The sequence below is a fragment of the Microtus oregoni genome, unplaced genomic scaffold (genome assembly GCF_018167655.1).
Source record: "Microtus oregoni isolate MIOR12 unplaced genomic scaffold, Mior012 000007F_ref0000211, whole genome shotgun sequence".
NCBI lineage: Eukaryota > Metazoa > Chordata > Mammalia > Rodentia > Cricetidae > Microtus > Microtus oregoni.
In genome coordinates this window covers 51,499,800-51,527,659 of record NW_024543066.1, presented here as the reverse complement: position 1 = coordinate 51,527,659, position 27,860 = coordinate 51,499,800, and the positions used below count along the sequence as shown (strand labels likewise).

The 27,860-nt window shown below is 43.8% G+C and overlaps 1 pseudogene; it reads left to right on the top strand.

Moving 5' to 3' along the window:
- The first annotated feature begins 4,818 nt into the window (after positions 1 to 4,818).
- On the top strand, positions 4,819 to 27,555 carry LOC121450315 (annotated as a pseudogene).
- Positions 27,556 to 27,860: the final 305 nt, after the last annotated feature.

Below are 27,860 nucleotides of genomic sequence, written 5' to 3'. Positions count from 1 at the left end.
CAGCCGCTTTCCAGTCTCCCCAAAGGCACCTTGGCATTTGGAAGGCTGGCTCCCCAACATGTATCTGGGCAGTGTACCCAGCTACTCTTCTTGTCCCTTCAGACATGGTATAAAGAACAGAGAAGACCTGCACTCTTTGGGCCTCAACCTTGCTCTGTGAGTAGACGTTAGGTGGGTACCAGATGCTTCACAGAGTTAATATCAAATTTGAAATTAGTTTCCTCTTTTTCACTCTCTGAAACGTGGGGAAGCAATGCTTTACTTCGATAAAACCAAAAACACAGTCATGTCATTCTTCAAGAAAATGTATTTGTTCCTCCACAGCAGAAGTAGGGAAGTGGAATAAATCTGTGCAAAGCGTGTGTCGTATCACATTCTTTCCAGTGCACGCTTGTTACTGCAACCTCACTCCCAGGTTTTCCAAATTCAGCGCAAATAATTCTACTTTGTTTTGGCTTTCATAGCTGCCTCCTCTCTCAGACTGGCTTTCCTTTCTAGGTTCAAGCTTGTTAAAGACTCATGCCTTTTCGCTGCCTAAAAGGAAAAAAAAAATGATGATGACGCCAGGTTGGAGAAGATATTCTCCCCCTTGTGCTGACTCTGCAGCACAGGCCAGAAGTGGTCAGCTGTCTGGGCTCTGGGCACAGTAGAGTCCTGTACACACCTTCTATTCTGACTTGGGTGTCCAACCCCTCTAAGGAGAGAAGTATATGGCTCCCCCTTTCTGCCTTAATGACTTCTCTCTTCAAATCATGTCTCTTTTAATCCACACCCTTCACTCTTTTTTTTTTCTTTTTCTTTTTTGTTTTCTTTTTCGACTTTTTGAGACAGGGTTTTTCTGTAGCTTTGGAGCCTGTCCTGGCACTCACTCTGTAGACCAGGCTGGCCTTGAACTCACAAAGATCAACCTGTCCCTGCCTCCCAAGAGCTGGGATTAAAGGTGTGTGCCACCACAGCCTGGCCATCCTTCACTCTGATTTATAATGGAGGCCACAATTTCATCTCCATCTCCCTGTTTTCAAGTCTCCTTCCCTAACTTGTGAGTGTGCTTTCTGGCACCTTTCTTGTCTTGTAACAAAAACATTTAGCTTTGGGAATCCCAGGCTTTACCAAAATATTATCAGTGATGACTTCTAAAATGAAACATTACTTTCCTTGCTTCCCTAAGTGTGAACTGTTAAATTTCTATGAAGCTTATATAATCTGGCCCATTTCTATGTCAAGTTTGTGAATCTTGCAGCCACAGAAACTGGGATTTTCTGACACCCATGTTATTGCACATGTGAAGCATCTGATGGGAGGAGGAAAGGATTGGAAAAGAATGTCAATGGTAAGTTCAAAGCATAATGGTCACTAACTCAGCTCTCCTAATGACCTTTAACTCTGTAGGTTTTCATTCTAGCACATGCCCTTGGAAGGTGCTGGAGGACACCCTAGGGGGATTATTTGCTTCTGGAGATTTTTAACATCAAGTATTTATCAAAATTCTAGAAATCCACATGTCTATGCACAGGCTTTTGAAGGTTTCAGTCTGAGAATTATGAATGAGAGGTCAAATGGGGAGACAGGAAAAGGGAAGTAGGCCAGGCTCATTTCAAAGAAACTTCACTCAGGCCTGCATATTTGCCCCTTTGTGCTCCTGTGAGGCTGGATTGAGATGGCTAGAATTCTCATGTGACTGCAAGGCACAGAGAGTCAAGAATTTATGTCCTCTTTACTCTGGAGTTGCTCAGGATAAGGAGATCAGTTGACAAGTGTGTTCATGGATAAATAGTTTTTCTTTTTATCTTTTTTTTTTCTTTTTGGTTTTTCAAGATAGAGTTTCTCCATGTGGCTTGGCTGTCCTGGAACCAGACTGGCCTGAAACTCAGAGGTCCACCTGCCTGGGTCTCCTGAGTGCTGGGATTAAAAGGCACTACCACCTGGCTGTAGAGTCTTTTTACTTTGTAACAACAGCTAAAGTATATCTCTAAGTGAAAACTGTGACACAGAATTAGACATGATAGTCAAGGTGTGTTCTTGAATTTGAAAGCACACACATATACACACACACTTTAGATCTTACTTATTTTTATTTAATAAATAAGTATAAATATTTGCATGTATGTACAGGCAACCACATGTGTGCCTGGTACCTGTGAAGGCCAGAGAGGGTAGCAGATCTCTTGGAACTGGAGTTACTGTTGGTGTGAGCTGCTACGTGGGTACTGGGAATTGAGCCTGGGTCTTCTGCAGGAGCACCAAATGTTCCTAACCACTGAACCATCTCCCCACCCCCAAAGTAACCATATCTTAATAACAAGGTAGTTTAATAGGTCATTTGGTAACATGAAAAATCAGATCTGAAGTTTTGTTTTTCTTTTAATTTCTTTTAAATCTAAGTTTTTATCTCTCCACTTACTATGTGAGTTTTGGAAAATGCATGGTGCATCTGTAAGCTACAGTTTTTTTTATAAAGCATGGTGATGGAAGAGCCTCTCTCTCAGGCTCTCACAGCCACTGACTTTAAACGGTGTTGCTGCGTAAACAAACATTCAGGACTGGAGAGCAATCTCACCCTTACTTCTGTTATGTCTAGCTTCAAATTACTTCTGTCACTAGAGAGATGCACAGCTTTGAGCAAGCTGTCAAAACTTGCTTTAAAAATTATTGTTTTGCCAGGAAGTGGTCAAATGTAACCTTTAATCCCAGAATTTGGGAGGCAGAGATAGGCAGATCTCTGTGAGTTTGAGGTCAGCCTGGTCTACCGAGTGAGTTCCAGGACAGCCAAGACTGATACACAGAGAAACCCTGCCTCAAAAAATAAAACCAACCAACCAACCAACCAAACAAACAAAAAGTTATTGTTTTACTCTCTGTGTGAAGGCACACATGTTCTTTGGGGTACATGTGGAAGTGCCAAGACAATTTCTAGGAGTTGATTTTCTCTTGCCATCTTGTGGGATGCAAGTGCCCTGCCTGCTGAGTCCCCTCATCAGCCCACTGCTGAAGCTTCCTAAGCTATGGTTTCCTCATCTCTGGGTAGCATCTACCTAACAAAGCTGTCATGAGGTAGAAACGAGGTCACCACTCAGAAGAGCATTCAGTCAGTAAATTGATACAAAGTGGCTTCTTCTTAGATCTTTCCCTTCTCAGACTAAACTGAGGAGACGTCTTTGGGAAAGCACACAGAGATAGAGAGGAGCTGGCTCTTACTTTCTTGCCCTCAATAACCATATAGATGAATTCTGCCATTGTCAGGGCAATCATTAAATAGCTGACCTTCACCCAGAGCTTGTTCTTTTTAGCATCAAACATCTCAAACCCAGCAATAGAATGAGCAAACTTGATTAGCTCTTTTCTTTCTGTACCTGCAGCATCACAACTTAAAAGTACAGTGACATCTGTAAACACAAAGCATCTAGGACCTATGACCTCATAGCACCTCAGGGAGTGTGGGCCAAGTTCACAGTTCTTTCATTTTTGGAGTCTGGGTCTTTCTTATTTTATAGTCCAGGCTAGCCTGGAACTCATTCTTCTCCTTTCAAAAAGTCCTGCTAAGATCTCAAGTTATAACAAAAATATAGTTCAGAAAAAAAACTAACATAGAAGTTAATATTTTTGTGAAATCCAGTTTTCTCCCCCATACTTAAACTTTATGCACATGGGTGGTTTGTGTGAAAGTATGTCTGTGAAACATGTACATGCAGTGTTTGAGTCAGAGGCCAGATAAGGGTGTTGGATTTGGATCTCTATGATACAGAATGTTATAAGCCACACGTGGGTTCTGGGAATTGAACCTCCATTCTCTGGAAGAGCCACCAGTGTCCTTAACCACCAAGTCATCTCTGTAGCCCTGAATATTCTGATTTTTGATGGGGGGGTGTTAGAAGCTATGTCATTAATTCAAAGTCTTTTCATTTTTATTAATGCATCTAAAAGTGCGTTTCATATAACAAAACCTACACTTGCTGGGAATAGTGGCACAGCCCTTTTACTTAAGCAGAGGCAGGATGATCTTTGTGAGCTCAAGGTCAACCCATTCCCTATATCAAGTTCCAGGAAAGCCAGGGCTACTGAGAGAGACCCTGTGAAAGCAAATAAACACAAAACAAGTCTTAGGCTTTATTTCAAAGAATGTAAGCAAATTTGTATTTTTCCCTAGCCTCTACTTTAGCTTTTGGCTCTATTTTGAACCAGGACCAGATTTGAGATTGCCTGAGCCAGCAAAATAATCCCTTAAACAATGGTCCCTTAATGTTAATCTTGCCATGAAGGCTTTGCTAAAACTGAGTGACAATGGGCTGGAGCTTGGGCTTTTTGGCAAGCATTTAGAATATAGCTTTTCTAATCTGCCCTCTGACTGATGACCTACATGCCCTGATAATTTCCTGGGTAAAAGAGAAGAGGCATAATGTGCAAGAGTCTGAAAAAAAGGCTGGGTATACAAGATGGCTTTGTAGGTAAAGGTGCTTGCAGCCAAGCCTGATGAACTGAATTCAATTCCCAGGGCCTATATGGTAGAAGAAACTTCTGTAAGGTGTCTTACTTCTACACAGATGCTGCGTCATGAGCACCACGCCAAGACACTAACTGAATAAATGTAATTAAAATGAAATGAGAGAGAAGGCTATTTATGTCCATGATTCTGTAGGAAGACAGTGGGTTTTGGTTGTACCATGGTACCAAGAAGAGTAAGACAGGACACATAGAGTCCAAGTGGGGTCTCCCCAGTAGGTGTGCACAGGAAGTGACTATCCCTAAATAATTGGATTGAAGTGCTTTCTACACTCTTCTCCCAATATTTAGCATGTGTATTGTTGAATATCAGCAAGAGCAATGGCTGCCATGGAAGATGCCCAGGCAGAGAAGGACCCTAAACACATATACAGTGTGATGGAAGAGCTGGGACTCAGAAGGCAGATTGTACCTGGAGTTCCCCAGGCACTAAAGCTGGGCCTGCAGGACAGCAGGAACCAGGAACAACTTGTAAAAATAGTGAATTGTTTTACTGATGAACTAAAATCAATGGAGATCCCACTAGCCTCAAAAACAAACAAAAACAAAAACAAAAACAAACAAATAAAAACAACAAAACCCAAACCTCTTTAACTTGTGTGGTACCTGGAATGGAAATGTCTTCCTATAGTCTAGGGCCTTTGAATATTTGGCTGACCTGGACCAGCAGGCTCATCTTCAATGATAGGTTCCTAAGGGGAAGGATGGGGATGAGAAAAATAATGAAACTAGGAAAGTAGGGACCAGGAGGTTTGTATAAGCTGATGGCTTATGCCAAAGCAAATTTGTTAAGAAGTAATATGTATTATAGACAGTTTGCAGCAGGGGTGGGGCAGAGTCTGTAGAAAGCTATCATACAATGGGATGGAGCTAGTCAAGCAATATTACACAGTAGAAACACAGTATAGCCCAAGGGTGTCATAGGTCAAGCATACAGAGGCCTGGAGACTAATAATTCCAATTTCTTCAGGGGAAAAGCCAGGGTCCCAGGAACCAAAACCTTAAGTCCTTTGAGGCCCTGGGCCCAGGCCCAGACTAGGCCTTGTCATGCACACACCTGAGCAAGGACACAGAACTAACATCCTTCCTGTCCTTTCATCAGGGCCTCTAAGAAAGCCTTGGATCAGCCTGGCTCCCAGTGGCACTGTTTGGGTAGGGTTAGGAGGTGTGACTGGTTGGAGGAGTATGAAAGTGTGGGCAGGCTCTGAGGTCTCAAAAGCCACATGCTTTTCCCTACCTACAGTTTGAGACATGAGCTCTCCGCTCACTGCTCCTGTCTTATGTCTGCAGCCTGCTGTCCCCACTAGCAGGATCCTAACCCTTTGCACACTCTATTCTGTAAGCTGCCTCGGTCGTTCTGTTTTATCACAGCAACCAAAGGGTAACTAGCACAACAAGATTTCATGTGCATCAGTGTCTCCAGCTGAAGTCTGTGATCCTCCCATAGTGGTATAGCTTACACTCAGGAGACCATTTATAAAGGAGAATATGCTTAATATGGATATGACAGTTTCCACTTATTTCAAAAGGAGCAAATTTGATTTAAAAACAAACAAACAAATATTAAGTTGGGAGAGAAGTGTAGAAATTGGCGGGAAAGGCTCCTTTCCAAAATCAAGGAAACAGGAGTGAGCAGGCACCTGCGGGAGTATTTGCTAATTAGACTCATTCTAGGGGATTCCTGGCTCACCAGCTAACTGAGGATGAGGTATTTCAGGGCTTGTGGATCTGGGGGTAAAGCTCCTAGCAACTTTGAGAAAGACAGATTCTGATTAGGGTGGTCTGGATTGGGGCCCTGAACTGCATTTTCTAAGGAGCTTCTGGGTTGATTGACAGCCAGTCTGCTAGTCTGCAAATAGGGCAAACAGCTTTCTCAAGTTTTCAGTGCAGGTTTGAATGGACATTCTTAGTTCTAGGTTTCAGAGTTTTGCATCCAGGCCACACTTTGAAAGAGAAGGCTGGCTTGTGCACTGTTTATGTTGAGTTTCACAACTGCTCACACTGGAGTCCATGGACCAATCCTCTTGACATGATTTGTTTTCTGTAATTAGTGATCCTGAGAGCTGGGATCTAGTACAGTGACAAAGCACTTGCCTAGTATATGTGAGGCCCTGAGCTTCATCCCCCACAATAATAGTAAGATAAATAAACAGAATTTTTAAATAAAAAAAAAGAAATTGGAGGGAAGGACATAGGTGGCTGAATTAGATCAAAACACAGATGTATGTGTGAACTACTTAGATAATGATAATAATGAAAGACAAGAGAAGTGGGCTTGCTCAGAAGCATCAAGAAGACAAGCCCAGGGAAGAACTTCCCAGAGTGACTCACCAGGTAGTATTTTGGGTCTGAGAGGATCTAGGAACCAATGACAAGGGACACACACACACACACACACACACACACACACACACACTATATCTGGTCATTCCATTTCTCAGAAGAGGGCGCTGTCACATGGGGCAACATATGCTCTCTTACTCAGCTAGCAGGGGCAGCAGGACTCTATGAGCAGGAAGAAGATGCATCTCATCTCCCTGGAAAATATGTGCTGTTTGAACCTAGGTCCTTTTTATGTGTGACTTTAGACCAGAGCCAGAAGGCACAGGAAGTTTCTTGCTGACAGAAAATGAATGACGTTTACTTCCTTACTCTGAGGAGGATGCCCACAAAGGAAAGAGTTTCACTTCTGACCACATGCTGGCCAGTAAGGGTCCTTAGCAGGAGACTGAACACTGCTTCCACCTGAGACAGGTTTGCTCCCATGGGACATGTGACATCACTTAGGCACACTCTTGGAGAGAGTGCTCTTAGCATCTAGAGGGTAGAGGCCAGGGATATTGTAAACATCCTTCCATGTACATGGCAGTTCATAAAATCCAAAGTATTCCAGTCCAAAGTGTCAACAGTACTAACTAATGCAGCAAAACCCTGGTTTAGAGAAACCTGTATATATAACTTAGAATTTCTGAAAAAGATTGTTCCAACTGAGGCTTAAGGAGGCAGGTGAGGAAGAAATTCCTTCCTGGTTGCAAGAGAAACCTTAGGTGACCAGTATATGAAGAGGGAGAAGTTTATGGAATTGGAACAGCCTGCTGAAGTGTGAGAGGATGGGATCACTTACTTTGAAGGAAGGAAAAGAGCTGAAGATGAGGAGCATCAGGGGGATCTCTGAAGATATCCCATGAGGTCTCACTTCTTTAGGGGCAGTTTCAAGACAGGGTTTCTCTGTGTAGCTCTGGCTTTCCTGGAACTCACTCTGTAGATCAGGCTGGCCTCAAACACAGAGCTCTTCCTTCTTCGGCCTCTTGAGTGCTGGGACTAATAGCATTCACCATCACCTCCTGGCTGAGGCCTAAGACCTCACCTCTTAAATTGAATGCAGCCATGGATGGGCTTTGGAGGATGTTGAAGATCCAAACTAAAGCTGCTGCATCAAAATACTATCACATACAAGGCTGATTCTTGAGAGGGTTTTGTAGCATGTAATTATTATCATTGTGCCAAGCTTAAAAACAAATGAAAACAACACATATTATTTTTTACCACATTTCTAGGGGATGCAACTAAATGTCAGCTGACTTCAGCAGTGGACAGGTCCACCAGTCCCTAGGTAACACACTAAAGAGTTTCCCAACGGTCATTGTTCTGGGTAATTGCCAAGCATGAAAACATGTAGAGAATAAAGAATCTTTCTAAATCTGGTCAGAAGATTTCAACAGAGCTCAAACACACCCTGCTTTCCCCTTCAGAGACGAGTGAGAAACTCAGGCTGCCTACAAGCCTGCCAGCACTCATGAGATCATTTCCGGGATTTCTTTTTCCTTCTTGAAGCGTCCTGACCACAACAGTATCTTCCTCTCCAAGTTTGTGAGTTTGTGAAGTGGCACTCTGTATCTGTAAGATTCTGTGAGGAAAACCAGGTAAGAATCTTGTGTGAGATTTTAATATTCAAATCAAGCAACATAAAAATGCTGTTTGTGTCCTGTAGTCATTCAGTTAATGGAAACACCCAAAGGCTTCCAGCTGATCTGGAGCTTCATGTGACGTGAGTAGGATTGCACAGAATGCCTGTTTTCAAGTGACATTCCACAATGCCATGAGGACTAAGGTAAAATAGGCCTAGCCACCATAAAGTGGAAAGACTACCACGAGAAATGTTAGGATGGAGAGGATTCACTGATAATGGACAAAAGAGTGCCTATCTCCAGTAGAGTAAGAAAAAGTTTGTATGATTAGATTACATTGACACTGAACATCAAGCTGAGGAAGTCACTGGATTTGGGATAAACATTTTATTCTTGTTTACATATAAGCCTGGCTGGCCTGGAATTCACCATATAGATAAACCAAGATGGCCTGGAGCTCACAGAGACCTACTTGCCTCTGTCTCCCAAGGGCAGGTACTAAAGACCATAGCTGCACTACCATAGCTGGCTCTGGGAGATGCACTTTGAAGCAAGGATGGCATTGCTCATCTCAGTCTTCACACTGGATAGAAGAAAGGAAAGGGAAAAGTGTAGGTCAGGCAAAAAGCCCAAGCAGGAGCTCAAATAAAAAGCGGAGGGCTAGGCCTTGAACCAGAGTCATGGCAGGATTAAAGTCACTCTAAAGACAACAAAGAATTAGGAGACTGATTTTACATGACTCATTTCTGTTTTTAATTTATAGATACTATCTCAGCCACATTAGACTGCGTAGACAGGCCTGTTCTTCAGGCCATTTTCCTTAACAGTGATTGCTTTGAACATCTCATATGACTTCTACAGAACTGCAAGGTACTTCATTATCAACTTTTTATATTTATGAACATTTGTTTGTTTGCCTATTTACTTATTTGTGTGCGGGGATGTGTGTCACAGCATAAATGTGGAGGTCAGAGGACAACTTGTGGGAGTTGGTTCTGTTTTAGCATGTAGGACTTAGGGATTAAACTCAGGTTGTCAGGCTTGGCAGCAGTGCCTCATCCTCCTGAGCCATCTTGTTGGCATTGTTTATGACTTTTTAGAATGTTATTGTTTTAGTTGGGCATGCCTTTGATCTCAGTACTTAGGAGACAGAGGCAAGTAGATCTCTGGGAGTTTGAGGCCAGACTTGTCTATGTAGTGAGTTCTAGGACAGCCAGGGCTACATAATGAGACCCTGTCTCAATAAATCAAAAAACAAACAAAAACAGTAACAATGGTTTGTTTTGATTCAGATTTGAGCATGCCATTGCAAAAAAATTTATTGTCAATTTGTGTTTGTATTTCATTATATTGCCAAGTTTTATCTTTTTTGCCAGATAAACTGATTTAATTATCATTATAAAACTAGACTATATTAGCACATGTACATATATACTCACCCCATCTTAGAGGTGAGAAAAGCGAGGCACAAAGATTTATACCTTGTCCAGGATCACAGACCCAGTGAGAGACAGAAGTAGGACTCCAGCCAAGGCTGTCCTCTCTGATGGTGTGTAAGTATCACTGGGTACTCTGCCTCTCACGCTCTCACTAACTCAGCCTAGGCTAGGAAGAGGGCAGCAACATTCAGTTCGTACATTCTGGTCTAGGAACTCGGCAGATATTTAAATCCTCCAAGCTCAGAAAAACCTGTCAAAGCAATCTACTCACTGTCTACATGGGGACAGGTTTGGTCTTAATTGAAGCTAGATTTATATTATTTATAATTGTCTGAAGGTAGTAAAGCTCATGTGACTATTTGTGTATGATATTTTAGTTTAGGAAATATTTTATTTTCCAACAGACATTGATACATATATTTATATTTAGGACCATTTAAAGTCATGGACTACTGAGTTCTTGATTCACTATTTCTCTAGAACATACAGATACAGCCAAGGTCCTCATGCTGTATGGCAAGCACTTGTATTCACTGAGTCATTTCCCAGCCTCTTTTTTTTTTTTTAATAAGAAACTCTTTTTTGAGACTGGCCTCAAATCACAGGCATCCACCTGCCTCTGCCTCCCAAGAGCTGGGATTAGGGGCATGGACCATCACTGCCCAGCTTCAGATAACACTTTGAAGTTTTATAAATGGAATTCTATTTTTTGTAGAATTCCTAGTCATAGGGCATAGACTAGACCCAAATGATTTTAAAAGTAGGAAAATTTGTATTAAAAAGTTGCAACTAGGGCTGGAGAGATGGCTCAGTGGTTGAGAGCACTGACTGTTCTTCCAGTGGTCCTGAGTTCAGTTCCCAGCAACCATATGATGGCTCACAACCATCCATAATGAGATCTGGTGCCCTCTTCTGGCCTGCAGGCATACATGTAGACAGAACACTGTATACTAAATACTAAATAACTTTAAAAAGTTGCAACTAAGTAGAAAATATAGAGAGCTAGAAAAATAATAGGAACTCATGGTACATGTTGGTAGTTTGTTTTTCACTGTTGTTACTATTTACCAATTTATACTTGTAACAGCAGTTTGAGAGAGTGAGTGCACAGCAGTTAATGTTTCTGCCCTTCATATTGTATGCCCATGGATTTAAGATTTTTATCAAAAGTTTTTAGAAAGGTTCGAAATGAAACTGCTCCATACATCTTATATCTTTCTATTAATTCTTATACTTCCTAGTTGAAAACACTTGGTTGATTCTAATATTATTCCTCAGTGAGGATTTTTGTTTTTCTCACTGTAAAATGGTATATCTCTGAAATATTTTAATATTACTTCATTTCTTACTTTATAGTAATAATATAGTTAAATAGAGCAGAAAATGCATTTAATATATTGATGAAGTCTGTAATAATAAAAATTTCAGAAATTGTCAAAAACTCCTGAATTCTGGTTAGTCAGCATGTCTTACCTCCTGCCTTTTTTAAAACCTCATGTCTTTTAAATATTATCTATGTGAAAAATATTATAAAGAGATAAAAATGCACAACAGAAATATTTATAAAACACTTTTATTGTAAAGACAGTATGACTTTCTCACTTAGGATGATAGCATCAGTAACAAAGTTATCTCGTGTATTATTAAAAGAATCTGGATTTAGCAGGTGTTGTTGTCTCATGTCTTTAATCCCCACACCCTCACCCTGAAATTTGTCAAGATGAACTTCTCTTTAGTATGTGAATAAGTCTAGTATGAACAGTGTTTTTTATCATAGCTAACCAGAATGATGACCTCACAGTTACGTGTTTCAGAGTGATACAGTCCAAGAAATACATCCTCAGGATGGACATCACCAAGTGTATGTACTTCCTCAAACTAAGATAGATACAACTCACCAAGTGATAGAATCTTGTAGGATCACTGTCAAATAGTGATCTGTCATTTACCAAAACATCATCATATAGCACATGACTACACCTGTTCCACTACAGCTAAGTTCCATAGTTATAGCTCTTGTGCTTGTTTTTTAGGTAGGGCCTCACTTTTCAACCTCGGCTTGCCTCAGACTTTCTGTGGGACTGTCTTTGAAGTTCACAGCAATCCACCTGCCTCAGCTTCCCAGCTGTTGGCTTTACAAAAGTTAAATATTTCATGTCACTTACTACATTCTTCTTTGAAACTGAAAATATCAAAGAAGAAATGATTTTCAGGAGGTAAAGCCAGGCCTTTGGACAAGTCCCTTCTCTTTCAGTAGCTTTCTCCATTTAGGATTCATGTAGTACTTATGACCATATATGTTGTTTGATTATGTTTACCCATTCTTCTGCCCTTGCTGGCGACACCCCCACATCCTTCTGAATTCTCAGAAGTTCCTCTTCTACTTGAATCAATTGCTTTTTTGTTTGTTTTTTCCATATATGAGAGAGAACATGTGGCACTTGTCTATGTCTTTCATATTATATCTCATTCACTTTGCTTCAGGTGACAGAATTTAAATTTTATTTTTTCCTTTGGTTAATATTAATACCACATTATATGATGTGCCATATTTTCTTTGTCCATTCGATGGTTGACATGCTGCTGGGCTGGTTATTCTCTTAACCCTTGTACATAGTCCAGCAGTATAACAGGCATGCGAGTGTCCTTCGTTCATTGATCTTATTTCCTTAGATATATACCAAGGAGTGGGAGAACTGGATCACATAACAGTTCTGTTCTTAGTTTTTTGAGATATGTCCATACGGTTTCCCTTTTGACTGTGCTAATTAATATTCCTACCAGAAGCATAAGAGTTTCACTCTCAACATTAAAGAAATTTCGCCATTCAGGCAGTAATTGTTTCAAACATTAAAATTAAATCTTTAAAATAAATTTTCAAATCTACTCGTTATACAAATGAAGAAATAATGCCCCGAGGTGTTAAATTACTAGTTCTAGATCAATACTAATAATTGTTGGAACTAGGATTTTTATATTCATGTTTTTTGACTCTAAGTTCATTTAATATATAGTTACTACAAATTTGTTTCTCATTCAGGATTATTGATTTTTAACTAGTATCAAATATTGATTGTGTATTAAATATTCAAAGCAAATTCACTCTGAGGCTCTTGAAATGGAGCAGGGAGTCCTGTATTTTTCATAGTGCTTGGGATATGAAAATTCATAGGCAAGTTTCCTTTTTAGTATTTCTAAGCTAAAATTAGATTGTGTAAATCTAAAGAGATGATTAGCTACCATGTGTATGGCCAGTGTGTGCCACCATGGTGGTACACAGCTTTAATCCCAGCTGTTTGGAAAGCTGGAGCAGGAGGAACCTGAGTTTGAGGACTGTCTGTGCTACTTAATAAACATGGAACATAACATGTACATGTTTAAAATGACTGTTCTGTTTTAGGACAGTTAATGTTTCTGTACCAAAGAAAACAAGAAACATCGTGCCCTGGCACGATGGGAAACAGGTACACCTGATCAGTCCTCTGACTACCTACATGATCCCCAAACCAGAAGAAATTAACCTGCTCACAGGGGAGTCTGCCACACAGGTATTGGGTCTTAACAGATCACTGTAGCAAGCTTGTATTTCTTGTTCAAAGTTTGTATGCATGCCTTATAGTGGAAGCTTAAAGGAATGTGATTGTTACTGTCATACTTAATAATGGCCCATGGGTTTGCAGATAAACTGTAGCAGGTTAGTGTGGGACAGTGATTCATCCCTCAAGGCTGAGGTAGAAGGGTTGCCATGAGTTCCAAAGCAGTCTGGACTATAGACTAAGACTGCTAGGGGCAGGGGAGTCATTCATGGGCTCGTGGCATAAAATAAGAAACATTCACTGTCTGTGTCTGTATTGAGTAGAAGGTGAGACAGATTACAAAACAAGAATGATGGCACCTTTGCACAAAGTAGCCATTGTCTAGCGGTTAGGAGCAGATTCCTAGCCAGGCAGTGGTGCCACACATCTTTAATCCCAGCCCTTAGGAGGCAGAGGTAGGTGGGTCTCTGAGTTCAAGGATAGCCTGCTCTACAGAATGAGTTCCAGGACAACCAGAGCTGCACTGGGAAACCTTGTGTCAAACAAACAAATACTCTTTTTGTTTGTTGTTCCCTGCTGTATCTTCTTGTGGGCAGTGATGAGGGGAGGCTTCATAATGGTGTCTATATGAAGTAGCATGGACTATCTCTGGAACCATTAAATACAGGCTGCTGTTATTGTTCCCTGGGGCAGAAAATGCCGTGTGACAGCCGTTTGAGTGGAAATAGGGTGGTGCTGCTTCCTGAAGGAGGTATTTGGGTTTGAGATAAAGCTGATTTCCCCAGAGTTTTCTCCTGAGTTTGTTTTATCTAGAATCAGTAACAGATCCTGTGCATCTCCTTTCAGACCACTCTTTGTTACCTTTTATCTCATTTAGTGTTGTGTCTCAGTAGTCTTTCCCTAGCTCACAAGGATGCAGACCTGCTGTGTTAGTTCCCCAGTTCCTGATCCCTCAAGATCTCACAGAACCAGTTGGGAGGAGGGAGAATGTGGTCTGGGACTGACAGCCCAGGGTTCCTAGAACCCCTCAGCTAGGCCTCCTTTCCTACTTTTGCCAGTCTAGGGAACCAGTGGGTTCTCCGTTGGAGACCCTGGCCGCAAAACTAGTTCCAGGTAATGTAGCCTCCACTCTATTCTTTACAGCAGCAGATAGAAGCAGAGAAGAAGCCATATAATGTCCTGGCTGAACCCGTTTCTCACTGGCGACCCAGGCTGACCCTGAATGTGATGGTGGATGACTTTGTCTTTGATGGGTCCTCCCTGCCTGCAGATGTGCATCGGTACATGAAGATGTAAGTCTCAAGTGGAGTCCTGGGAAGGAAGCCAGTCCTAGACCTGATGGCAGAGCAGGCATCAGGAGTGGGTGAGCTGCCGCAGACCCCATCCAGCCCCTTGCTCACCACCCAGAGGTGATGGTTAAGATGACCAACAGGATTGAGAGGAAGTAAGTTTCCAGCTAGTGCATCTCACTTTTAGTCCAGGAAGAATGTCCCCTGGGCTAAAACAAAAGCAACTGACTGCTGTGCACCCTATTGCTCTGCACTGTTCTCATGGTCCCTGGGCTGTGAAATGAGGGTTTTGTAGCTATACTCACTAAATTTAGGATTTCATCTCTAAGTTGTGACTTAAATATTGCTTGCCATCCTTAGTTAAATGTGACTGATTGTGTTTAGGAAGCCCAGTGTTGAGATCCATCAGTGTGCTATCATGGTGTCATGTGGCTTTTGGAAATGGCTGAGAATCACTTCTATTCATAACAGATAGTTTCTCTGATATTGTCAATGGTTTTGTATTTTCTTTTGTAAAGTATGAATATTTTCGTGTCTGTGGTGTTGGGGAATTGAATCAAGACATTATATGATGAGCAAGAACTCTACCGCTGACCTAATTCTCCAACCCTGAATCTTTTTATAAAATGTTTTTTTGTGTACACGCTCCAGATTGTATTCATTTGGTACAGAAAGAGCCAGCTCTGCCCCTGTCTCCAGCCTTCCTCTCAGGCAGCCTGCTGTGTGTGGATAGCTTTCCAGAGGTTGTGCCCCAGCTAGTGCCCCACCACCCACTTAGAGGGCAGGTGTGTGGGTCTCCCCAGCTTCTGTCTGGAAAGCCATCTTGTGAGATCCAGTGGCCAGGATACAGCCAACAGTGATACAGGGTAGGATGTTCCCAGGGGAACCAAATTTCTCCACATATTTTGTGCCCTAGGGGGATAAATTGACACTGACTTCAGGCTTTTTTGCTTCCAACCCTCAGGATTCAGCTTGGAAAGACAGTGCAGTACCTCCCCATCCTGTTCATTGACCAGCTGAGCAACCGGGTTAAAGACCTGATGGTGAGCCACACTCTTCCTGGCCACAGCACAGAGCTTCCCCTGAGAGCAGGGAGTATTGCCATGTTTGGGCCAGAAAGATGTCTCAGTACCTGACTGGGCCCTGCCTTTAGTGGTGGCTTCTTTGGGACTCTCTTCTGATGGCAGTCTCTTGGATCATTCATTGGGATCTTAGGTAGTAGTCCCACAGAACTCTACCAGAAAGGCCTGCATGCCTGCTCCTGGCATGTGAGACCGTTTATGCTTCTAGTTTCTAACAGTGTCTCTCCCACTGCCGTTTCTGTATTCCCTAACAAGCAGGCCCTGCTGTAGAACTAGCGATTCATAGCTGAACCTGGCCTGGGAGGGAGCCACAACTCCTAGGATAGCCATGGGCAGTGCCAAGGTCCTGTGGAGATGAAATGGCCACTCTGGTGCCCTCTTATAGCAATAAAGGTGCTATTTTTCCAGAGAGAAGAAACGTGGCTGAACTTTAGCTCTGCATTATACGGAGACTAATGGTGTTTAATATTTAATGTCACTGCATCAGATACCATTTCCTGTCCATTGTAACAGTTGCTGCCAGGACTTATGTCAGTGTTCTTTCACAGTGGAAGTAATTTGGGACAAGAAAGGAGCTTTGACTAGGGTCATAGGTGAGCACCTCTGCCTCTCCCATTGCCGTTTGTGAGTGTTCCCTAATAGGCAGCCTAGATGTCTTTAGACGATCCCTGGTTGGACTCTGCTGCTGGCTGTGGCTTGGGATGGCAGGCTCCCACCGTGCTGACCTTTGCTCATGTGTCATCTGCACCTAGATGACTGTGGGAAGGAAGTCTGACTGACTTCTGACCTCTTTCTCTGACTTGGTTTTCCCTGTTGAAATGTGGGATACTGGGTTCTGTGAAGTGTACAGGCTGTACTTTGTAAACCTGGGGCTGTTTGCAAACATACTGCAAGACCTAATAGTGCTGATTTCTTGTAAGCAATTGGGATATTGTGTTAAGTGACTGTATTTTTGTGACTGGATATCCAGTGTTTGTCTAAAAGCTAGTGTAGTTAGAGGCTATAGGCCAGCATCTGCAGATTGTGTATTCTTTTCTGGTGATCCTGTTGGACCCCCTGTGGGCTTGCTGTAAGGTACAGTAGCTTGTAGTGAACATATAGGCAACTAGCTTCGCTGTGACACCTATTGTGTATCTTTCTTTGTTCCATGTGAGCTGTTTTCAGAGGAATGTCATCTTTAGGAGGCAGTCTAGCCTGCTAGGTTAGTCCAGCTAGCAGACTCTGATAGGACCTTACAGTGGCATCCCTGGGACACATCTGACCATTTAAGGGGTGTTCAGAGGTACGTTCATGATGTGTAGAGGCCCAGCACTTAGCCACCAAGTCCTAGACCTGGTGACTACTTAACCCTGACACATTTCAGGTTGTCAGCTCCCTTGTATGTGACATGCCTTTAACACCAGCAATGTTCATGGCAGGAGGTTGGGGCAGAAGGTTGGATGATGGTTTCCAGTTCATGAAGTGTGACAGTAGTGTACGTGTCTTAGAAATCGTGACCATATTTCACCTGCTATAAGTGTGTGGGCTCAGGTGTTGTCTCTAATGTCTCACCTAAGAGCACAGCCCTTCACGTCTTTGTGGACAATCTCCGCTATTCTAAGAAAGGTCCATGGCACCTCAGCCAAACAAATCTGTTCCTTGGCTCAGCTAGTAAGCTGACCAGTTTCTAGCCAATGCTAATTGTGAGCCTATTTCCTCATTGTCAGGGCTTGTGCAGCTTGTAAACATGCTGGACACACACAGAATAGGGCACTACTTAAAGTGTTGAGCTCACAGAAAGTATGGTCAGAAGTAATACATGGAGTCAAGCTGGTGCTCAGAGGAAGATGGGTGCTCAGAGTTGTCAGAGGATTGAGTCAATACAGCACCTCTCCTACTCAGCTCTGAGACAATATCTGGCAGAACTCCTGTGGCATAAAAGGGTCTAGGATGAGGAATGAGCCTTATATCAGACCCTGCCCCCTGCAGCACCCACTGGGACTGGCATGGAGTTGCAGAAAGTTGTGCAGGGATCTTCTAGAGTATCTAGGTCTATTGGGATATAGTTCGTGGCTGCAGGCCACTTTCCAAAGTTGCATTAATCATCCTGGCCGTGTTTGATGGCCCTCCCTCACCTGTGGGTCTCTTGGTGGCAGGTGATAAACTGCTCCACTCACTGTGTCCTACGACAAGATCTCACTGGGGCGGCTGCGCTTCTGGATCCACATGCAGGACACCGTGTACTCCTTGCAGCAGTTCGGTGGGTGGCCCTGGGCCCTGGCCGAGGTGGGAGGGGGTGTTTGGTGAGTCCACGCTGTGGACCCATACTGCTGTACTCCCTGCTGGGGTCATTTATGGAGTCAAACAGCCTACAGTGGTTCTGCTCCTTGTATCTCTAGATTGTAGCCTTAGGCGTTAGCTGAAAGTTGGGTTTATTCAGAACATAATATTTTAAATGCCACAGCTTCTGTTGACTTTTGCTCCAGAAAAGATGCAAGTTTTCTACATTCAGAAGAATATTTAGAATTGAGAATTAAGACTGAAATGGCTCTTCTTGAATTTTAATGTGTTTTGTTTGCAGGGTTTTCAGAAAAAGACACAGATGAAGTGAAAGGTGCAGTGTGCCCTCACCACCTTATGTCTTCATGTCTCCACTGCTCTGGTATTGCTTCAGCACCGTGGTCATCTTCCTCTTTCTGCTGGATGAACAGACAAGCCTTCTGGTGCTCATCCCTGCTGGTATTGGGGCTGCCGTTGAGGTGAGTCCTCAACACCATGCTGGGTCAGGATGGGGTTTCTGTGAGGTCTGTGAACGTCAGGATTTGTTCTGCAGTTCTGAGTCCTGAAACAGGAGTCCCTCAGAGGACCTGCACACCTCTGGAAACATCAGGGAGATATCTGCTGGGTAAGGAGGTCTCTGAGGGCACATCTTGGTACAGTAGATCCTGTTGGGTAGACCCTGTGTTGACAGGTTTTATAAGCCGCTGTGAGTGAAACAAACAGATAGTATGACTTTGGAGAAACTCCTGGTTTGAATGGAATTTGGAATGGAACAGCTATGTGGTCCATAGGTAATGGCAGTGACACTTGGTGACCTAGTGCTGCTGCTACACACTTGTGGAAAGGGGACATAGGAGCCCAGTTTGGAAGGAAGGTGGCAAGCAGGGTACAGACCCAGCGGTCCAGTTCGCAGAATAGGTTTTGTTAGTTACTGGCCCTTATGGCTACCAAATGCTTGTTGAGAGATGGGCTTCATCAACACCACAACTCCATAAATGTCCGACAACATTAAATCCAACTTAGAGACAATGTGCTAGACATGCCCTTAGTAAATACTGCTGGTACAAAGTTGCTGTAAGGATGCTGAAGAAGACACAGATCCCTAGTGAGTTCAGGAAGAGGCTTGGGGCCCAGGAGGAAGACTGTCTTGGTTTGGGGTATTAGTCTGGTTTCCTTGCGTTTTACCAGTGACTGCACAGTCCACCAGGTGTAGACAGCCAAGAGTGTAGTGCAGAGCCTTCCTAGTCCACAAGTGACCGTGAGAAGTAGAGGGAACAGAAACAGTGTCTAGTGGGACAGGGGTGATGGGTACCAGGTCTTGTCCTTTACAGTTTAGCTTCTAATCCAGCATCTCAATATTAAATGTATATTTCCTTTTCTGCCTTCAGCTTTGGAAGGTGAAGAAGGCATTGAAGATGACAGTGGCCTGGAGAGGCCTGAGGCCTGTGTTTCAGGTGAGATGTGTGATGACTGCTCCAGACATAGATTTTCCTGAACAAACTCACCAGACTGTCATTTCTTAGTTGCCGTCAAGTTAGTGCTGAACCTTCTGGAGGCCCTTTATCCTGTCTTTCCTGCCTAGTTCAGAGCTTCCCGGAACACAGGCACATGCATGCAGAAGTGCCCCACAGATGGGGGCCCCTCACCCAGGTGAAATAACCAGTGATCTGAGAGATTGTTCCTTCCCGGGGAAGAGGGTACACCTCACTGATGAGCTCATGTCAGCTTTCTAATCTATTGCTAATTTTCACCTGATTCGTCAAGAGGCTGGACCAACTCAGTAGACGCAAAGGGTTAGAGCCTTTATGATGGTGGAACTGGGGCAGGACTGGCCAGTGCCTAAGCCTGAGGCTAGGTACGGCCAGCGTTAGTGCTGAGGGCAGTACCGTGGGCCCTACATCCTTGATTGCTACAGTTCTAGCTTTACTGTACTGATAGTCTACTGAGTCAGCTGACATGATATTAATCTCACAACAGTTTGGCACCCACAGCGAATCTGAGGTGAAGACTGAGAAGTACGATGCCCAGATAAGCAGTTGGGGAACCTGTGATACCCTAAAGGATTGGGTCCTTGCTATAATCTCGGAGGATCTTGTCCTGAGAATGTGATGGAACTGGCCTGATTAGGAGTCCCAAGGGTAAACATGTGGGTGTACCCTCTTCCCCGGGAAGGATCACTGGTTCCTAGTCTGTCACCTGGACAGTTCCTGCTGTTCAGATCATTTCTACTAGACACCTGGCTTCTCTGTTCATTCATACAGAGGCCACAGGACGCCTCTGGCATCCAGGCCCTCGCCTCCCATTGTTGCTTAGGAGTGGGACATGTTGGATTTAACAGGACGTCTATGTACAGGATGGTTTTGGTATTTTAGTTCAAAACTCAGCTATTTGCATTTCAGATTTTAGTGAGATGATAGCAAACAACAAATCAGAGTAAATAGAGGACCTGTGCTGTAGTTGCAGCCTGGATCTGTGACTTGGGCACTTCCTTGGTTTCTTCTGACTGAATTTTCCAGTCTGATGCATTGCGGGTGATGCAGCGCAGTCATTGCTGCCCGTGGTATGCGCGGGGGTTCTCACTTTGGAGTCTTGGCAGAATTATGGTCATTGTACACAGTTGTGCTATTACCTGAAATATTATTGGGGTTCTGTCTTTTTTTTCCTTGCTCTTGTTGTCACAAGTTAGATGATGCATCTGCTGAGGGGGTTGGTGGTTGGGGTGTTTACTAGAAGCTGCCTCTGTCCCTCGCAAGCCATAACATACTTGTCTTACCTGCTCTACCCTCTCTGTGTCGGGGGTGCTGTCTACTCACTCCTCAATATCAAGTATAAGAGGTGGGTACTGCAGAGTCCACACCCTCATCTTCCCAACTGAAAACCCTGGCTTGATTTCTGAGCACAACACATGCACCTGGTAGACTGGCTCCCACATGAGCTGCCAGGAACTAGGGACCCTTCTCAGATGTAGGTCTTCATCTCCTCTGTGTCGAAATACGGAGCGGTGGGCTGTGTCCCGCCACCCGGCTAGCTTTACCCGAAATAATTACATGGAAACTGTATTCTTTTAAACACTGCCTGACCCATTAGTTTCAGTTTCTTATTGGCTAGCTTTTACATATTGATCTAACCCATTTCTATTAATCTGTGTAGCCCACGAGCTGGCTTACCAGGAATGATCTTAACCTGCGTCTGTCTGGAGTGGGAGAATCATGGCGACTCCCTGACTCAGCTTCTTTCTCCCAGCATTCCGTTCTGTTTACTCCGCCTACCTAAGGGTTGGCCTATCAAATGGGTCTAGGCAGTTTCTTTATTAATAAGAAATTACTCCCACATCATTTCCCCTTTTTCTGTTTAAACAAAAAAGAAAGGCTTTAACTTTAACATAGTAAAATTACATATAGCAAAACAGTTATCAAGCAAGAATTACAGTTACAATATTTATATCTATTTTATCTTTTATCATAACTAAGGAAAACTATAACTATCTATTTATTCTTCAACTCCATCAAAGACTCCAGAAGGATATAATACTACCTAAGTAAACAAGAAATAAGAAAACTCTAGAAATGACAGAGACATCTTGCTGCCTGGACAGTCACCCAAAGTTCTTTTGTACCTTTGGGGCATCCATCTTCAGCCTTCAGGCCCAAAGTATCCAGCAGACATTTCCACGAAGCAGGAAATTCCAAAGACAGTTCAGTCACTATCTGCTGTGTCCTGCAGAATGTCTCGCAGACTCTTTCATGAGTCATGAACCCCGAAAGACCATCTCACCTTTAGGCAAGTTCAGCAGTCCTCTCTCTGCGGGTTCTCTGTGTCCAGTTTATGCAACAGTCCAGGCAAGAGCAGTTTCTTGCCCAAATGGCTATCAAACTCCATAAGGATCCTCTTCGATGCCCATCTTCCTCTCGAAGTAGATTGGTGCTGCCAGGAGCAGACGTGTCTCATTGTCATGAAAAGTCCTAAGTTATTAAAATATTTTAAATGCCATATTCTGCAGCCTTTGAGAGATATGAAGAATGCCTATCTGAAATATATCTCTATATATCTAGAAAATCTAAGTGACATGACTACAAACTTGACTATTATTTATGACTATCCATCAACAACCTATATTTCCTAATTATACATTACATTTTAAAAATGAACTACACAATCACAATACCTTAATCAAGATCAGAAATACATATACAAATAACAAAATTGACTGTAAAATCCACACCAATGCAAATTACTCATACCTATATCATTTCCCCCTTTAAATGTAAAAGAACATTTACAAACAAAATTTTGGGAACATGGGCACAGTTTTTTCTCTCCAAACTGCTTCCTGCAGAATGGGGGCGCTGTTAATCAGATCATTTAGGGTGTAACCTGTGTGTCAGGTTTATCTCAGTTGCCAGTTGAGTGAAGTAATTTTTTGAGGGTGTTCACAGGAAATTTTCAGGAGGTCGTGGTCTATCATACCATATCGGGATAGATGCAATCCACAGGGTCTGGTCCTCTGTGAAAACAAAAGAAGACCCTTTCCAAAGCATCATATCCTTAGACCCAAATTCTGAAGTCATACCCTCATGATATCCGTTTTGGTTCCACTTGACAGCCCATAGAATGAAATGTCTCTCTGTACTTAGCTCCTTCACAGTCAAAAATTTTAAAGAAAACACAATGTACATAATCCAGACTCGCTGTGAATTTTCCATTTTTACATGGCTTATTTTTCTTTATTTCTTTTAATCTCTTAACTATCTGTACTCTGTCTCTTTAAAGACTTTACCTTTTTTTTTAAACCATTAACTTTATTCTCTATAATCTTTTTCTTCTCTCTCTCAAGCCTATGTACATTCATCCAACAGTGTGGTCTTTTATGTCTGAATCTGTTTTATTGTGAATCTGTAACATTTTTTTACTATCCAGGAGCATTTCTTAAAATGTTAAGCAGTTATTAAAAACTTAAGTTGTGCCATGTACAGGTAATATGGTACCGCCTGTGTCCTGCCCAGTTGAAACTTTAAATGTACTGTTTTTATGGTAATTACGGTAGTTCCTGCCTGAGACCAGCACAGTTCAGCATGGCAGAGCTGAGCCAAGCCGCTCCTGCCTCAGAGCCATTTGGTGCCCCTGAGCCACACACAGTTCCAGGCACACAGCAGTCCACATTGCCATCAAGCAAGCCGTAGAGCTTTACTCCAAATGCTCCATTCAAAAGCTCTGTCTCCCGCAGGAGCCAGACAGAGATCGCAATGGCGGCACAGCCCAGAAAGCCGACATTTTAAAACAGCCAGTTTTTTCCTGCTGCTGAGTCAGGACAATTTCTTTGCGGCACGCAACCCACAAACAGCAAAAAGCTGTCTTAAATTCTCTCTCTCTCCTTTTTAAGCCCTCTCAGGTTTTATGTGGAGTTCATTAGCATGTTGGGCGCCACTCTGTTGAAATACGGAGCGGCGGGCTGTGTCCCACCACCCGGCTAGCTTTACCCGAAATAATTACATGGAAACTGTATTCTTTTAAACACTGCCTGACCCATTAGTTTCAGTTTCTTATTGGCTAGCTTTTACATATTGATCTAACCCATTTCTATTAATCTGTGTAGCTCACGAGCTGGCTTACCAGGAATGATCTTAACCTGCGTCTGTCTGGAGTGGGAGAATCATGGCGACTCCCTGACTCAGCTTCTTTCTCCCAGCATTCCGTTCTGTTTACTCCGCCTACCTAAGGGTTGGCCTATCAAATGGGTCTAGGCAGTTTCTTTATTAATAAGAAATTACTCCCACATCACCTCTGGATTGTGAAGAGGACAGGAACCACTGGCATGCGTGACCACACAGTACACATGCTTCAACCCGGGAAGTGCAGGCTTTTCCCTGCAGTGGCACCAACTTGGAATTCAGAGGTTGGACAGAGTTTGAAAGAGAAGCTAACAACATGATGCTGCTTTGAAGTCCTGGGAATGAAATCTGTCCATTTTGTGGTGTCTCTCCACATGAGCCTGTTTACATCCCAGATACCCTGAGTGCTTGGGTGTCAAAATCATTTTTCTGGAAGGTAATTTTTCATTTTAACACTCAGCAGCATGTCTTTGGCCTCGGGTCACTACTCCTTTACCTCTGTTTCAGCTGGTACTCCTGGCTCTTCAGCAGCTTTGTGAATGGTGAGTCCATGTGTCTCCTCCTTGGTGGTGGACAGGTTTCTAGGGTGAAAAGCTAGTTGGTTCCTTACCTTTAGCACTCATACAGGGCCCAGCACTGTGGGGCCTAAGCACTGAACAAGCCTGTTCCTGAGCTTTGATCCTCCAGTGGCTAGTCTGTTTCCTCCCTACAAATAAGCAACACTAGCATTCAGATCCCCTCCGACATCTCATTCCATAGAATTTCTCAGATCACCAGAGCCTGAATATGGCAAGCCAAGTTTTGTGGACACGCTGGGAGGTTGGTCGATGCCCTGCTGCCCTGTGTGCGGTTCACAGCCCATGGCGTCTGTAAACTGTGTGTATGTCCCATGGCTAAGTGTCAGAGCATTGGATTCTTGTGCTTTGGGGTGTACCAGTGAACAACACTGAGGTCAAGCAGCCTGCCTATAAGCAGGTAGCTCTAGATAGCTATGCTTTAAGGTCTGAGTCCCAGGCTTAATCTTGGCATGTTTCCAAATGTCCCTGTAATAGTGTCCAGCTCTTGCTTAATTCTTGTAGACAAAAGTTAACAGCAGTCAGCTTTTATGATGTGTCCTTGACTCTTGGTAAGTTTATTAGCCAGGAAGCTGCACTGTGACAAAGCCAACTGAGGTCTTTTGGAAGCAGAATGGATGTTTGGTTCCTTTTCATGCATGTTTTCTGTTTCCACAGGTGTCTACGCCTTTGGCTTTCTCTTCATGTTGCCCCAGCTCTTTGTCAATTACAAGGTAAGGCCAGGTGTCTCTGCTAAGGTAATACTCCTATGTTCTCTAGGTTGCCTGTGACTGACTGTGGTATCTTCCTTATTTCAGATGAAGTCGGTGGCACACCTACCCTGGAAGGCCTTTACCTACAAGGTAAGCACCAGGTCCATGCCAAGAATGCCTGAAAGACCCTTTGTGGGGTGCATGCACATGAGCTCACAGACACACGGTACTTTTGGCTCTTTCCACTTTGAAAAAACTAAGATATCTTTTCAAATTGTAAAGCCACCAACTACAGGATGAAGGTTCTCATAGTCATGGTAAGGGGGAGTCACGTTCCTTTTTGGCAACACTGTCAAAGCACAAATATATTTTGGTTCAGTGTGAGACCAGAGCTCTGTGTTTTCCCAACAGAGCCTGGGACCCTTCGTACAGGGTTGAGTAGACTGAGCTTATAGGAAGCAGTTTCAGTTCTCTGAGGAGCCAGCCCAGGCTGCTCTGCTCATGTTTCCCAGCTGTGCTCTTGGTTCTCAACAGAGAGCTGCAGACTCTTATGTGGGGCTGATGTTCCTGGGCCTGGGACCCCGCTGCCCTGCTGGTGTGGCTCTGGGCCGTGTAGATCTTCACGCACAGTTGCTGTGGATATCTCAGTTATGGGTCCCGCCAGCTGCTGAGGAGTCATAAAATGTTGGCCTCAAGCTTTGTGATGGTTTCACTGCTTCATCTGGCTTTGCAGGCTTTTAACAATTTCATTGATGATGTCTTCCATGCCCACGTCCCACCGACTGACCTGTTTCAGAGATGACGTGGTGTTCCTGGTCTACCTTTTCCAGAGGTGGTAAGTGTGCATATGCAACTCCTCCTTGGCTGTCGAACCCTGCACCTACCTGTCGGTTGTTCAGGCAGACCTAGTGGGTGGTGGCTTTTCTCTGTTGCCCAAAATAGGTTCCAGCTGTGTCTTGTGATGACAGTGTAAGATTGTCCCCTGCACAAATAGTCCTCAAGCACAGCTCTCCAGTGTGGGGCAGGGGTGGTCTTCTTTCAGGCCACATGCCCTGCAGGTAGATAGAGGTCAGTGACTCTTTCACCTGGGCCCGGACTGTACCCACCACCAGCATCTAATAGCCAGTAGGGCCTCAGACCAAAACAGCATATCCAAGCTACCAGCCCGGCCAAGGGAAAGCCTCTAGAAGACACGTTTATTAAAACACAATGCTTGCCTGGCCTTCCTTGCCTACTCAGGCTTGCATCTGGCCTTTCTGTTGTGTGTATGCATCACTGCCTGTGGGCTGCATGGGTAGAGCCAGGTTTGGGGTTTCCTGGAATAAGCCTTAAATCAGTAGACGCTTAGGCTGCCTGCCTTCTCTAAGTCCATGATGAGGAAAGGGCTTCTCAGAGTGTTGCCACCTCACCTCCCATTCCCCAGTAGCTGCCACCGGAGCCTGAATCCCTCCCTCCCCTTCATCCCCTTATGATGTCAGTGCTTCCTCTAAGCTTTCCAAGCTGTTTCTGTCCAACTGGAACAAGTAATAAAATCTCAGAGAAATTGGGGTTCTTATATTATATTATATTATATTATATTATATTATAATGTTATATTCCTTTCTAAGACTTGTTTCTATAGCAGCTAGAATGGCTACTGGGATTAAAGGTGTGTGTTACCACTGCCTGGTCTGTAAGAATGACCAGTGGGGCTGTTTTACTCTTTGAACTTCAGGCAAGCTTTATATATTACAACATAAATTAAATGCCACTACATCCAATACAGGATGAGCCTGTCTTCCCAAAACTACTTCAACTGCCTGCAGCTGTTCCTGGGCTAGGCTTTTATGTCAATGAGCTGTGTGTCTGGGAAGAACTTCTGTCATAGGAACATAGCACCACACCCACATGTTGAATGAGGTCTGGGTCTTAGGTTTCACATCCATAATTGGTTCTCTGACACATCTGAAGATAGATATGGGCTTGTTAGGAACTCAGCTACTGGCACCTGCTACAGGCCTATTCTGTCAGAGTCCCAACGTCTCAAGCCAGCAAGGCACCCTTGAAATGGTCCCGAGTCTTTATGCAGAGAGCCAGCCCCAGGGCTTTTAATGGGAGGTGGGTTTGTTTAAAGATAAGATCTAGTTGTCTTACTGTTTGTGGGGCATCAAGGAGAACTTCACACAGTGGACACTGCGTCCCTCCCTGCCTTGGTGTCTTCACAGAGGCAGGGCTGGGTTGCTAGAGTAGGCAGTTGCGGGATTGAAGAGCATAGCCATATGGGCAGAGTGCTCAAAAGCCAGGAATTGTCTAGAACTTGTTCTGGTAACTGCCTGGATAACTTTTCAGTTCCCCGCAGTGGGGCCTCTCCAGGTCCCACTCTACTGCAGGTCTTCTTTCTTCCTTCTCTGGTTAGCCAAGCTCTCGTTTCCCAACCCTGCAGAATGCAGCACTAGAGAGGGGGGAGGCAGCTCCCAGACCTGTAAAGGTCCCTGACATGGAGGTGTCTCAGATTCCTGGAGGGTGTTTGCAGAGGAGCCATGTCTTCCTCTCAAGGACAGAAAGGGCCTGTCTCACTAATCGTTATCCATCCCTACCACTGTAGGCTTTACCCTGTGGATAAGAGCAGGGTCAATGAATTTGGGGAGTCTTATGAGGAGCAGCCTAAACGGAAGCCCCACCCAAACTGAACGTCTCAGCCCAGGCCCCCAGGTGGCACTACACGGCACAGTTGTGCCATGAGTATTCCTGGGGGCTTTAGGGGAACTTCTAGACATCACATCTTCTACGTTGCCAAATCCCTCTGAACATTTCTCAGTATCTGTGAGCACCCTCTCTTGTGTTTGGAAGGAACCATAGCACTTAACCACACAGCCCACGAGAACTTGGGTCTTGGTGATGGTGCCAGTGGGCAGTCACCCAAGGGTAGCTCTCAGTGCATGAGTGTCCCATGGCAGCCATTGGATACCTGAGCACGCAAGGGTAGAGAGAATGA